Genomic DNA, 14,975 nt, shown 5'->3' with positions numbered 1-14,975 from the left:
CAAGGTAATAATTCTACTAGCTTTATTTGATTCAAGTTCCCCATGCCATGCTACATAGGATAAGAACCTTAGAAAAATAATTATTTGCATGTATCTTAGTCAAATATAGATCCAAGGTTTCTAGGGTTGCATGTACACCATAGGAGTGTTAGAATGCTGAAAACTCATCAACATCATCCCCCCGTTAGAAGGAATTTCGTCCCGAAATTACAATTTAGGTAAGGAAGTAGGCATGAATAATCGAGCCAAGAAGTGGGGATACTTCCGAATTGATTGATTCTCGCGCTCCCAAGTGAATGCAGGTCCTCGGTTGGCATTCCAGCGAACCTTCACTAATGGGAAACGGCTATGAATCGCTCGCATGACGTCTTGGTCCATGGTCTCTACGGTTCTTCTACGCAGGTGAGGCTCTTGTGGAACTCGATCTCTTCGAGTGGGATTTCAAGAGTCTCTTCGGAAAGATACTTTTTCAAGTTCGAGACGTGGAAAGTAGAATGTACGCTACTGAGCTCGCGGGGGTAGATTGAGTTTGTGAGATATAGGGCCGAATATGGCAAGAATCTCGGAGATCCTAACTATCTTGAATTTAGCTTTTCACGCTTTACGAAGCGTATTAAGCCTTCCCAGAGTGAGACTTTCAAAGGAATTTGGTCTCTCACCTGAAGTGGCAAGGGTTTCTCCCTCTTGCTTCTCTTCCCAGTCAAGGGTCGCTCCCTTCTGGGTCAAAGTCGTACGAGGTTCCGTAATTTGCGAGGAGTTCTAAAAGAACTACGACAGTAGGTCTGTGAGACCTAGAATCCTTGCATTGAACTTGACGTACTGTACGAGTGGTATTCTGGGGAGTTTTGTTGAAGTTTCTCCGGAAAGGATAAGAAACATGAGGTACTCTACGCATGAGTACTTCGGAGTTCTGAAATGACGGCTTCGCTAGAAAAACGTTTACGGAGAAATAGATGTACGTACGAAACTGGTATTGTGCGGATCGAATTGAATCTAGCTGTATGATAATATCGGACTCACTTGGGAATAAAAACATTAGACTTGATCATAAAGGCGTTACAGACAAAATCCAACAGTGCAACTTTTAACAGAGTTATAGTACTATAGATTCACTACAAGACTATTGCTGCGAACTAGGTATACTACAAAAGACAAGTATACGCAGCACGAGCATCCCTCTACTGATGGGATCTCGCAAAAGATAAGACTCAAGTTGCACTAGTTTTAGACAGTTTAAGGGACTTTTACAATGAACGCCTTAGATACTCTAACGAGGATCCGACGTAGTCTCTCCTACAGCTTTGATCCTTAGTATCCTTCCGTCTGTGCCGGATTTCTTCGTTATCGGGCAATCCTTCTCGAGATGTCCTATCTCACCACATTGGTGACATATCTGGCTAGCACCAAGATTGGTGGTGGAAGTGATGTGTAGAGTTAGAGTTACGTGGACACGAGTGTTTTCCTTGTTCATCCACTTTGAAACTTTCCTTTCATAGGGTCTAGTTTTACCACCACCATCGCAAGCCTGTTTGACTCTGATGTCAGGGGCTTGAGTGATGGGTCGTGTCGGTGCTCCACAGCTACGAGCATGGTGCCCTACTTTTAGGCAATTGCAACATTGCATTTCATGGCAAGCCCCATGATGATGAACACTACACTTGTCACACTTCGGAAGTTTTCCTTCGTATGGTCTGCTAGGTACTGGGATGGTAGGGGTTGCCACTTGTTGTTGTTTCATGGCAAGTACTTGGAATCGCTTGCGTTCCTTCTGGGCTTGGCGCTTTCGTTTCTTGTTCTCTGTTTTTCGGCTTTGCGGGTCTGCGACTGTTATCACTTGATGGCTTCCTGGATTGATACTACGATCGGGATTGTCAACCCCTTTGTCAGCATTGCTTGCGTTGATAGCGCTGTGGTTTGCAAAGACAGTTGCCACGGCAGCCGTCACAGCAGCTGTAACTGCGGCTTGGAAAGTAGCGGCGTCCATAGGAAAGGCAGGGGTTTCGTTGTTCAGCTGACTATTTCCGAATGATGACATGATTGTGTAACACGAAAGACAAGGAGTTTGTGAGTGACTAAGGTTGACCCTAGATCTAAGAGATGAGTTATTATACACAAAAACTTAGTTTAATACACATTATGATATAATCAAGACTGGGCGGATAGTAAAATGTGTGATTCTACTTTAGTTTCACATCCCAACGAGGAAAAGAAACCAAGGTAGAAATCTCACATTCTATTGTCTACCAGGTCTTCGTTATATATAACTTGGGAATGTATAAGCGAGGAAAATCATAATAATAACCTTCTTACTAATCCTTCTTAATGATCTAGAATTTCTAGTAAAGGCTTATCATTGAACTTAGATGTATTTCGATCGTTCACCTAAAGAGTAGAAATATGTTATCGAAGGTTTGACCTACATCCCTATGATGCAGTCCTAGTACAGAGTAGAAGTAAGTTCATAGAATGGTCACAAGATGCTTGATGTCTAAAACAAGGTACTATCGGTTGGTAAATAAAATGATCCAACTTTTGATAGAGAATTGGGAATGATCCCTGAGCTAAATTTCCCTAGTCCAGCAACTTGACCAGAGTAGGTTTCAGATAGACTCCCATGATAGCATGATGAAAGTATTTGAATAAAGAATGACACAGAAGTTAGCCGACTGTCAATATCTTTGATATTCATGACGCAAAAGTTCGGGAAAATTGACCTTGTAGAAGGTCTTACATCATATCCAGAGTAGAAAGGTTTTGGCCACCTAAAGGCCTAACTAAAACTACCTACAGTACCAGATAGTTTCATAGAAAAATGCCACATAGGACATAGACAGGAAAAACAATTCCTTTTAACAGGGAAAGAAAGTAAGGCATCTACTACTGGTGACGGTCATCCCTCTGGTGAACCCTTAGTTCAGCCAGTTGACGTTCCATATCAACCAGGTGTTTTTCATACACCCTCTGGCGTACTCGGAGTTCTATGACTTCAGCTCGTGATTCAGCCAGTGCTTGCAGTAGGGTTTCATGGTCTCTCTCGGATCTCTCACGAGCATCTTCCAGACGAATGGTGCGGAGGATATGCATTCTCGCATTGTAGACAACTTCTGTGATTTGATGTAGGGCTGTCCTGCCTTGAATCTCATTCCGGGCCACTCTGCAGACCAGGATTGGCAAGACTCTGTCTGCTGAGCCCCCTTCGCTCAGGTCATAAAAGCTTTGGTCTCCATTAAATGGCATGGGCTGATCCTACCCTTGGCTCCATGTTTCCAAGCTTTCCACCCACGGGGGTGTCGGGCCTTGAAAAGCCGGACGAGGTTTAGGATTTGGAACAAGAGCTATCGGGGTAGGTTCTCCACTTCAGGCTCGGAGTCAGAACCATCTCCTAAGCCTTCATCCTGGTGACCATCCACAGGGATTGGGTGGTCATTTCCTGGATCAGCTTCAAACCCGCCTTCATTACCTTGGTTAGGGAAGTACAAGTTGCCGTAGGGATGGAATCCAGCCATATTATCTATGCGAGAAAAGAGATATAAGAATCTAGCACATAAGTAGCTTATAGTAACACAAAATACCCCTATAGTATTTTAGGTTTAGGTTCTATTGTTCTCGTTGTGGTATTGTGGGTAAGTTTTTAGACTTGTTGCAACCTCACAACCACACTTAGGCACATGCTAGTCAACCCTCGGATAATATAGTTGATCAAGCTATATCTTCCCAGTTTTGACTATATGTCTCTAAGTTTACTTGTGCTGCCCAACAATTGTAATACTTTTGTACTGCCTTAGTGACATCGATTTTAGTATGAATGCAGGCACGTATACTTTATTAAATATTTTATTATTTAAAGTATAAACTCTTGGTCAGAGTATTTTTATCCCATTGTATTTATAGTCTGTATATCTTTTATGGGTTGATATACTTAATTCACTATAAACAATGCTCTGATACCAATCTGTCACACCCCAAAACCTAAGAACGGCGGAAACGTTCTGGGGTGGAGGACGTCATGTACAGTATCATAACAATGAATAGTAGTAAACAAGCAACAACATCATCCATTGCATTAATAATATAATTTCATACAAGTGTGTTCTGGCAAGTTATCTAGACACCAAAATATAAATCAAAATGAAAGATGAGTCTTGTACGAGCTCCATCTTTTCTAAACCTTGCATCTGTACCTGTCTACTGGTGACCTGAGGATACAAGTTATTTTGAAAGCGAGTATCAGCTTTAAAGCTGGTGAGATCATAAGTATTTTAGTGTGAGTATGTAAAAGTGTGAGTATGTAAAAGTTTTGAATAACCTAGAAAACCCTATGTTTCCTACTGAAAGTAGCCTTCTACCAAGGCATCTAGTATATGTGTGTGTCTCTTGTAAGAGTGTGTATTTTCCCAAATCTGACTATCATTTATCAAAATATAGTTTTAGCAATTCTGCCTATTATGTGAATTCACAAAATGAATGCAATGGGAAAATGAAACAGTACTATAGTATTATAATGAATAACTATTGTTGTACTAATTACCTTAAATCAATTATAATTTAAAGTACCATGTGATCGGCCTGTATCCTGGTACCGACTATAGTACGCGACAATGTAAGATGTCGGAGAAAAATGACATTTGGCACCCATAGACTTGGAAAGTCTCACTGTAGCTAGCAGCAAGGTGTAGGATAGTCAATCCAGTATAGCTATACGCAAACTCATACGCTCCCCAATTAAGGAGATTTTGGATACATGAACGGTCATGACAGGTAGTGCCATGCCCCGTACGTGGCTAACATAACTGAAAAACTGTATATGTAGTGAATGTGCTAGCTGTATTGTATGTTCTCCCTCTGTCTAGCCTGTATATTTTGTTTCTCATCACTCTGTATTGTATCGTAATGTACTGTGTGTACTAGTTGTAATGTGTGTTCTCTCTCTATCTAGCATGTATTGACTCATGTATGAACTGACTCATTGTATGATTCATTGTTCTAGTAAGAGTATTAGTAACTCCCTAAGCTACACCTATAGTAGCTTACTAGTAATATGATGTGGAAGTATACCCTTGCTACCCAAGGGTATTTAATTGACTGGAAGGAACTTTTATGTCTATACATGTATACATAATATATAACTAATATTTAGACGACCTTCGGACGAATAACCGATGCCCTAAAGCCACATCCCAACGAGGAAAAGGAGATAAAGCGAGCTAGCCTTCCTAAGTCCTTTAAACATTACTTATATAACTATACATATATAGGTATGCAATTGACAATATAAAAGCATAAAAGAAGTTTTGTAAAACCTTATAAAAGTTTAACCACTAATAAAAGATGACTTGTTGTAAGTTTGTAAAACGGTTTAAAAGCAGTATATTTTATAAGAACAGTTTTAAGTATAAGAAAACCTTTGTTTGAAACATAATTGTAACAGAGTTTGAAAAGAATCATTCAGTATGTAAGACAGTTTGATAAAGAGTTTTAAACTAGTAAAAACGTTTTGGAAAGCCATTTGAAGTACTCTATTTGGTAAAACAGCTAAAAGTGTAGTAAATCTATTTGTATGCTAGTTATTAATCACATGTGATTGATGTAATAACTAGCATGATTCAACTTGTATCCCCCCCCCCCCCATTAAAGCATTTAAACACATTTAAAATATTGATTAAGGGGTATGAACTCACATGTAGCAAGTGGTTGGGATGAATGGACTCTATAGGATGCTAGGTGTCAAGTGAAGACTTGTACACACTCTATGATCCTAGTTAACATATAATATCACATATATGTAACCAATTAGTCTTTAAACAATTAAATAACAAAGTTAAGACATCCTGGGGCATGTTAAACACCTTATACAAGTGCTATAAGTCCTAAGGATTGCATCTAAGTGTTGTAGGACATTGCTATTGAGTTTAGGGTTTAAGGGAACCCTCTATTTGAGTTTACAGTTTTTAGACCATAACTCATTGAGTTTACGGTCGTAAACCCATGAGTTTACGGCCGTAAACTCATGCTTCTTTGACCACTTTGTGTATTGAAGCCTTATAAGTCCTTAGAAGCAAATCTTCTTGAAGCATAAGCCTATGGAAGTGGCATCAATTCACTCCTATATGTAGTTTACGGCCCATGGACCACTTCTCCATGTGTTTACGGCCATAAACACATATGATCTATGGCATTTTGACGTTTTCAAGTCCTAAACACATCAAGGAAAGGGTCTAGGCTAGTTTCCAAAGCTTGAGAAGGGACTAGGGCCACTTTGGCATACTTTTTAGGGTTTACGGTCCAAGAAAATCTTGGACCGTAAACACCTTTGATCTTCACTTTCTTGGGTGTTTTCTTGATGTATAGAAGTAAAACAAACCTTAAGATACTCTAGGATAGAAGTACTTACAAGATAGAAGCTCGAAAAGGTCCAAAAATCCAAGAACACTAGTGTGTGTTCTTGGTGTTCTTGGTGAAACTTGAAGATCTAGCCTTTTGGAATAATTTCACGGATGGAAGTGTGTTAAAACACTAGATTAAGTGATATACTAACTTAAAAGGGCTAGAAACACTTACTAGATTGAAGATCTTGAAAAACTTTTGGATGATACTTGAGAGAGAAATGGGTTTGGATCTTGAGTTTTTGAAAAAGTGTAAATAATGACTAAGTGTCATATATATATACTCCCAAATTTAGGGTTTTTGGCTGTAAATATTTTGTTTAGGCAGTAAACTCCAATTTCTTGGAGTCTTGGAATAACAGTGTTGCACAATAAACCCTAGGGCATCCTCTCTCCTGATATCTCCTAAAGTGTTAATCCTAAAATAGTCAAACTTATTCCAAAAAGCTTGAAAATTAACAGGATCTGATTTGAATTCTAATGAATTGAAATGTTGTACAGGATAGAAATTTCGGGTTGTCACAATATGCTTTTAACTCAGAAAACCGTTTTACAAATCGATTAAGAAATCAACTCGTAGAAACAGTTTTCAAATCTAAAGCAAGAAACTTGTGAATCACATCATAATATGTATTATCTTCTAAAGGATTCATGCAAATCATAAACAGGATTTTCGTACTATTACTTGTAAATTTGTTAGGCTAAGTTTGGAACATGTCCTTGGTAACACTCCCCATGATTCGTGAGTGGAGGACTACGACTTATAACCAGAATCTCTTGGAGGGAGAGCGTGACTATTGTTTATAGATCTATATGGGACTGATTATCCCGCACCCTCGCTGCTAGCTACAGCGGAACTGTTAGGTTCATGGGTGACAAAGTCATAAACGATATTGGCCCCCGTTCGTGCCTTATCCAGTCTAAGTACGGTTATGGCACTCATAACTTAGGTAACGAGAATTTACTTATGTAATAATGAAATCAGTGAACTAACCTCAGAGTAATAACAGATTTGATTACTAGAGGGCATCAGTAACGCCCTTAGGATCTAGTTCACTACCTATTTTATTAGTTTTATTTATGTAATAAGGCTAATACATCTCACAGCGAGTAACCAGGGTTTTTCAAAGAAACTACATCTATCGATACAAGTATGGTAGATACTTGTACACCTCGTATCAGAATCGGAAATCAAGTATCGACTTTTAAGGAAAATATAGGGTTTTCCTGGGATAACTTAACCTTTCATAAGCAGGCTGCTTATCATGTAACTAAAGGATAATCAAACTTCTTTCATAAGAAAATATGGGATTTTCTTGGGAAACAACTTTTCAGAGAATCAAAGAAACATTTCTTTCACCAGAATTAAACGCTTATGAACTCACAAGCTTTATGCTGATATTTTTAAAACTGCTTGTATTCTCAGGGCATCAATAGACAGGTACTCTTGCCGACTCTTGGAGAAGACGAAATATTTTGAAGTCACGTCTTTTACTTTTGCTATATACTATTATGTATAAATCATGTTTTGAACAATGTAAATATTCATATTATAATGTAATGGTTGTGTTTAATTCGCTTACTATGATACAACTGTTGTGATACTACGCATGACGTCACTCCGCCCCGGAACGTTTCCGCCTTCGGTTTCGGGGTGTGACACATACGAGTTCACATTCGAACCTTAAATTAACTAAATATGAATTTAAGGCAAATTTAAACTTTTCGAGGCGTATTGTTTTTTTAATACCACCTGGAGTCTACATATTACTATTTTAGACTCCCCGAGGTGTGCTGTACATATAATACTACCTGGAGTCTGTATTTTACCACTGTAGGACCAGCAGTGTCCGTGCTGAGGAAAAACATTAATTTCCCTTATTACACTTCTTTTGAAATCACCTTACAAGGGTGAAGTCTAAAACTATATTTTCATACTAATAGTTTTCACTGGGGAAAAACCCTTACATTTACCAAAGAACAAACATACAAAGAATCGGGTCTTGGTAGAAGACTACTTTTTAATAGGAAATATAGGGTTTTCTAGGGAGCATACTATTTACAAACATTTGAAATAGGTTACTATGTTACATTGTTACAAATATTTTTATACAAGCAATGGCACTAAATACTTATGAACTCACCAGCTTTATGCTGATACTCGCTTTCAAAATAACTTGTATTCTCAGGTCATCAGTAGACAGGTATAGATGAAGCTTTTGGGAAGATGGAGCACATACAAGACTCATCTTTAATTTTGATTATACTTTTGGTGTCTTATAAACTATACAGAACACGCTTGTATTTCAATTATTATATTAATGCAATGGATGTGGTTGCTTGTCTTTACTATTATGCATTGTTGTGATAATGTACATGACGTCCTCCAACCCAGAACGTTTCCGCCGTTCCGGTTTTGGGGTGTGACATTATCTCTTCGTAGACTTGCCATCCGTCTTCTAGCTTCCAAAGGTGTCACGATTCTAGTTTCACGTCGTGAATTTGATGTCCACGTCGTGAGGATTGAACTTATCCCCTTCGTAGCCTCGTCACGTACCTTCTAGATCCGAAAATGTGTCCTGGACTACTTTCACGTCGTGAAGCTAAGGTTCACGTCGTGAATCTAAGGTTCACATCGTGAATCCAGACAACTAGGTTTTCCTGCCACGTGTCATGCTCTAAGACAGATGCATCTTCAGAAGGTCATAACTTTTGCATAAGAACTCCGTTTTTGACGTTCTTTATATCCACGCGTAGGTAATTATGAGTACTACAATTCTCTTTTAGACTCCAATAGCTAATTCTAAGTCGATTTTAAATTCATCTTATTATAGAGATTTATAGTGTTCGGTTTATCATAACTTCTTCACGCGAAGTCAGATTTAGTTGTTCTCTATATTTCTGGAATCGTATGGACGTATACTTTGATTTATACTATAAAGTACGTATGAAAGTTCATATTTGTATTAGAATTATCATGAAATACACAGTAACTTTACTACATTATTTGTTTTGACAAAATCACATTACATGATTGGTATAATCACATGTGATTGTTATTGACCTATTTTGACGGGTGTTACATTCTCCCCCCGTTGAAGTAAATTCCGTCCAATATTTATTTTGTACCAGGTACCACCGAAAGGTCCTGGATAGCTTTCCTTCTTCCTATTACGAATGCCCTGGCACGGCCTAATCTCCTTGACTCCTTAATTTTGGACATTCCTTCTTCATATGTCCAATTTCACCACACTCAAAACATGATCTTCTTCCATCATAGACAGTTCCAGTGTTTGTTCCTTGATTTTCTATCGTAGGTGTTATGCTCCTGTAGTAATTCGCAGCGTGTCCCCTCTTTTTGCACTTCATGCAAATATAACAGTCACCTGCATGCTGATGGTTACATTGACTACACCATGAACAGTTACCTAGGTGATGACGATTGCACTGAGTGCACCTTGGGAGTTTTCCAGCATACTTCCTTGGTTGTAAGGGTATTGCTGTTGTGGCTGCATAATTAGTTGCCACATCTTGTCTCTCCCTAGATGATTGTATGGGATTCTTCCCATTAAATTTGTGCTTGTTTGTTCTAGATTTGGGAGACTCAGCCATCAATCCCACTTGGATTTCTGTGCTGGTTAGTTGATGATCTATACGATTTGCACTGTCATATGTTGTAGGCTTCGATGCGATCAAAATTCCTTTGATTTGTGATGCTAGACCCCATATATATCGCTCAATTTTCTTGTACTCCGGGGTTACAAGTGTCGGACACATCACCGCAAGATCATTGAATCTAGGAGTATAAGCATTTATCTCGGAAGCCTTCATTGTTAGGTTCTATAACTCCTGTTCCAGATTGTATTTCCTCTCTTCGACAATACTCCTTTATTAACATCCTCTTCAGCTCTTCCCATTGCATGGAGTTTGCAGCATCAATTCTTATTGTATTAACATGATTGTTCCACCATGTTAACGCTGTATCAGCGCAGGTACACGCAGCAAATGGTACCTTACATTCGTCCGGACAAAAGCTTATTTGAAATACTGATTCTCTCTTTTCAATCCACCGGGTCAAGCTAACAACCCCTTCCGTTCCATGGAATCTCTTAGGTTTGCAATTCATAAAATCCATGTAGGCACACATTCTGGCGGTCCCTACATTACCTTCGGTTTTAACTCCTCCTCTTGTAACATTAGAAAGAGCTGTACCGGTTCTCAAAGCTACGATTTCTTCAAGTTCTGCTGAACTTATTGGAGGGTTTGTTTCTGGTGGAGGTGGTTGCGTTTGTTGTTGTTGTGGTTCTGGTCGTTGGTTAAGGTTTAGACGAGCGCTACTTCTTTTAGGAATTTTGTTTAGTTCCTATACATTTTATATCACGAAGTGTTTAGTATATCAAATATTACTCCCAATTTAAATAGTTCATATGATCTGATCATAATAAAATATAGTTGTACACCTACACCTACTTGTGATAAGATCTATGCACATATGAACTTTAGTTGGAATATCTGATCTAAATCCTTGAGATCAAAAACATTCCGGGTATTTAGGTGTATTATCATCGTGGGTCTGAGTCTTCATATATGACTCTATATTTATTATTTGTTGTATTTATGTTCTATTAATTATTGTTCGTTACTTCAGGTCTAGCTGATAAGGCACCGGCCAGTCAGGACAGTCAAAGGGCAGGATCATTTTAGCATATAGCAGTTCTGAAATCCAGCAACCCAAATCGACATGTCTATCCTTGTCACCGATCCCGTAATGTCACACCCCGCTAAAGCGGAAACGCAAGGTATGACAGCGACAAAGGTTTCATTGCAAAAGATAAAGATACATCACCATAGCAATATTTAAAAGTTTACAACCCCTAGCTTAAACAAAACAAAGTACAAGTTTTCCAAAATGACATTGTTCAAAATATAACTTCATAAAATAACTTCCACACGATGCAGCATGCTCTATGATGATGAATCTCTATATCCACTTACTAATTATTTCCTGAAAAAGCATGTAAAACGAGCGTCAACTATGAAAATAGTTGGTGAGTTCACAGGTTTATAAAATCAAGATTTGGTATAAGACTTTTCATAAATACAAGTACATTGCTTTAATGAGAACAAAGTTCATTGCTATAATGAGAAACAAAGTTGATTGCTAAAATTGATAAACGAGTTTATTGCCATAATAGATAACAAGTTTATTGCTATAATGTGTAACGAGTTTGTATGTGTATGAGCAAACAATGAGTCTCAACCAAACCTATGACTGAAGCCCTATCAAGATCTATGTTTATCGTTCCATAGATGAATATGGTATCATGCACTCCAGCAATAGGGCGAGTGAGGAGTTGTCGACTCCTAATAGCGCTATCCATAATGACCATTGGCTCAAAGAGTTAATGGTTAGAGATAAGGGAAGGGCCTTAGTACGATAAGTTCTCATGTTCCGTGATGCATAGACATACATAGAGAGACATAGCAATAAAATAGCAATCATGTTTGATACAAATCAATTTAAATACAACATTAAAATAATAGTTTTTCGGGACATGCTTTTCCACCCCAAAACATAAAAACTGAAAATAGGGGAGTGCGTGAATACTCACAACGTTTCGAGTAGGTACAAGTGGTACTTCGGAACGCACCAACTTCTTACTACCGGATCCTACGACATCAAACACACACTAGTGAGTTTCCATGTCGAAATCTAATGCTAATATACTAGATTTTACATATAGTGAAATGCCAATTGATGTTTTAGTATTTGATTTTATATTAATTGGTTACACTTTTTCTGAAATAATGAAATTCTACAAATCGTGCGATTTATTACAACATTGGAATATAAATTTTCCAAATTTTTAAGTCCTTATTACAACATAAATTCACGGAAATAGCATTCAAAGGATAAAAATTCTCAAACTTTTTATTTAACTGCTATTACACAATACTAAGCTGGGAAAATTATAAAAATGGATTTCCAAGCTGTTTAATTATATTTTATGATTTTTGAGCATTTATTCCAATAAAATTTGAAATAAATAGAAAACAGTTTCCAAAATTACCCAAACTTTTTATTTAACTGTTATTATACATAAATAGGCTGGGAAAAATATAAAAGATATTTTTCAGTGGGTATTTCTATTTTTCCTTGTTTTATTCCTTTAAATAATCATTAATTGAAGAAATAATATTAAACAGTTAAAATAAATTACCAAAAATTTTTGTAACATCATTTACAGTATAAATAACTTGAGAAAAATACCAAAAGTGGTTTTTATATTGTATAATCTGGTTTTGGGTATGTATGTGTATTTAAGTGTAATTAACTTTAGAAATTAAGAGAAAAATAGTTTACAGTGGAGAAAAATCCTTAAAATTTTTATGTAACCTCCTACTGTAAAACATGATGTTCTGGTAAATTTTCATGAATTTTGGATAATCAGAACTATTTTTACTATTTTTAAACCATTATAAATACCAAAATTTGGGAAAAATAGCAAGGCATGATGAAAAATGTTGAAATTATTTTTCTAAGTCATCCATCACAGGTAAGGTATGCGAAAATTGTTAGATAAAATTTTCACACTCTCCAAAGTGGTTTTGTGATTTATTATATCCTAACAAAAAGAAAATTGGAAATCATACCAAACAGCAACAAAAATTGATGAAATTTAGTGAGGGGTCATTATCCATCATAAGGGTCATTCATGAATTTGTTCCGGATTTATTGACCTCTGGAAGTATTTTATGTGATTTATGCCCTTGGTTTCTAGCAATAATTTTAATAAATCAAAGAAATAATAAAAGCTTTTGGTATTTTACAGATTATCACATGCATGTGAGGGCTTCCAAAAGGAAAAATGTTCGAAATTTATTCAGAAGGGAAATAGGGGTATTGAACCCAAAAAAGATAAGAAATGTTGCATGCAATGGTGCATGAGATGTAAATGTGGCTGAAGTTCATGAATTTGTGAAAGCACATTCTGTGGGGTTTTAAGCCACGAAATTTCAGCCATCATTCACTGGATATGTTAAGTTTCTAAAGTATTTTTCCCCAGATTTATGGTTGGGTTTAAGGCCATTGATCATGCAAGGCAAAAATGGTGATCATAGAAAAAGAGCTGTTTGCGCAACCAATTTGTAAAAATTGCCAAAAATCGGATATTTAATATTCTACAGTAAGACCAGTTGGGTTTGAAAGTTAACTCATGAAATTATCCAATACAAAAAGAATATCATGATTTGGTTAAGAAATGACCGAGTTATGGTCGTTCAAAGTTGAACAAAGTAATCTGGCAGATTGCATGTTTGCTTTGAGTGCATCCTTAGGACATTTTGACAAGAACATCATGCATGCCTTTGATAAGGTCCGATTTCTAGCACATGCATGGAGTGAATGAGCATCCAAGATGTACTAGAAATGGTTTAAATGCTTTTGACCATGCAAGAACACAAAAGAAATGGAGAAGAAGATGTAATACTTGTTTTTGAAGTCACATGAACATATGTGCATCATTTTCACTCCTTGCATGGGTTTGATCCCGGATTTTCACCATTTCAAACACATGCATTGTGTTATGGTGAGAATCTACAAACCACAAGGGGAAAATAAAGATTTCTAGCCATGGAAAGGCATAGAATCCGAAAAGAGGAGAAAACTAAGAAGAAAAGGAAGTAGAATCATGAAACTATGGAAGAAGATGTTGTTGTTTACCTTGGTTTTGATCTTGAGGGAAGTAAGAACACTTCAAGGTATTCTAAATCTCGAAATTTGGCAGAGGAATGGGAGGATTTTCGTGAGTTAGAGAGAGAGAGGAAGAGAGTTTGTGTGTGTTAGGAGGGTGGAGTGTGAGAGAGTGAAGAGAGAAGAGGTAGAGTGAAGGTTTAAGTCTAATGATTGAGTTTTGGGAAGAGAGAGTGCATGGGGAGGGGAGAATGGCTGGCTCTATCATGCATTAGGCCTCCTCTCTCCTAATTTCAAATTTTATAAAATTCCCTCCAATAATTTTATAAAAACCCTAATTTTTATAAAAATATTTATTAAGCAATTCTTGATTTATTTGTAAAAATCTTGTTTTTAACTAATAATTTATGATTATTGCATGATAATTTAATTTCTATTTCAATGATTATAATCCATAATTTGATTAATAAAAATTTGATATTAGAAAGTTTATAGCCAAATTTTATAAAGTTTTTAAGCTTTATGATTTATAAATTTGGATTTTTAGCTCTCTTAGGGTTTTTGGAATATTGTTTGATATTCATCATCATAATGAAGTATAATTAGAATATTTTAATTTATTTTTAGGGTTTTATACCCTTTTTCAATTATAACAAAGCTTGAAAGTTTCATTCAAATTATAGCATTGGCATTTCCTATTGTAGTTAAGCAACTTACTAGAATCGTAAGTGTCAAGTATATTAGTCCTAGGTCTTAGATGGATCCTAGTTTATGTAAGATTTTGACCTAATTTATACTACTAGGCCATGGCATGATGTGCATGAATGGTTATTATAAAGATGCATGAGTCCAAGAATGACCTGAATTGACAGTTGTCACAGTATCCCCCACTTAAAAAG

The sequence above is a fragment of the Lactuca virosa genome, chromosome 9 (genome assembly GCF_052849685.1).
Source record: "Lactuca virosa cultivar CGN04683 chromosome 9, Lactuca_virosa_CGN04683_v6, whole genome shotgun sequence".
Classification (NCBI taxonomy): Eukaryota; Viridiplantae; Streptophyta; class Magnoliopsida; order Asterales; family Asteraceae; genus Lactuca; species Lactuca virosa.
This window is presented reverse-complemented; position numbering follows the sequence as displayed.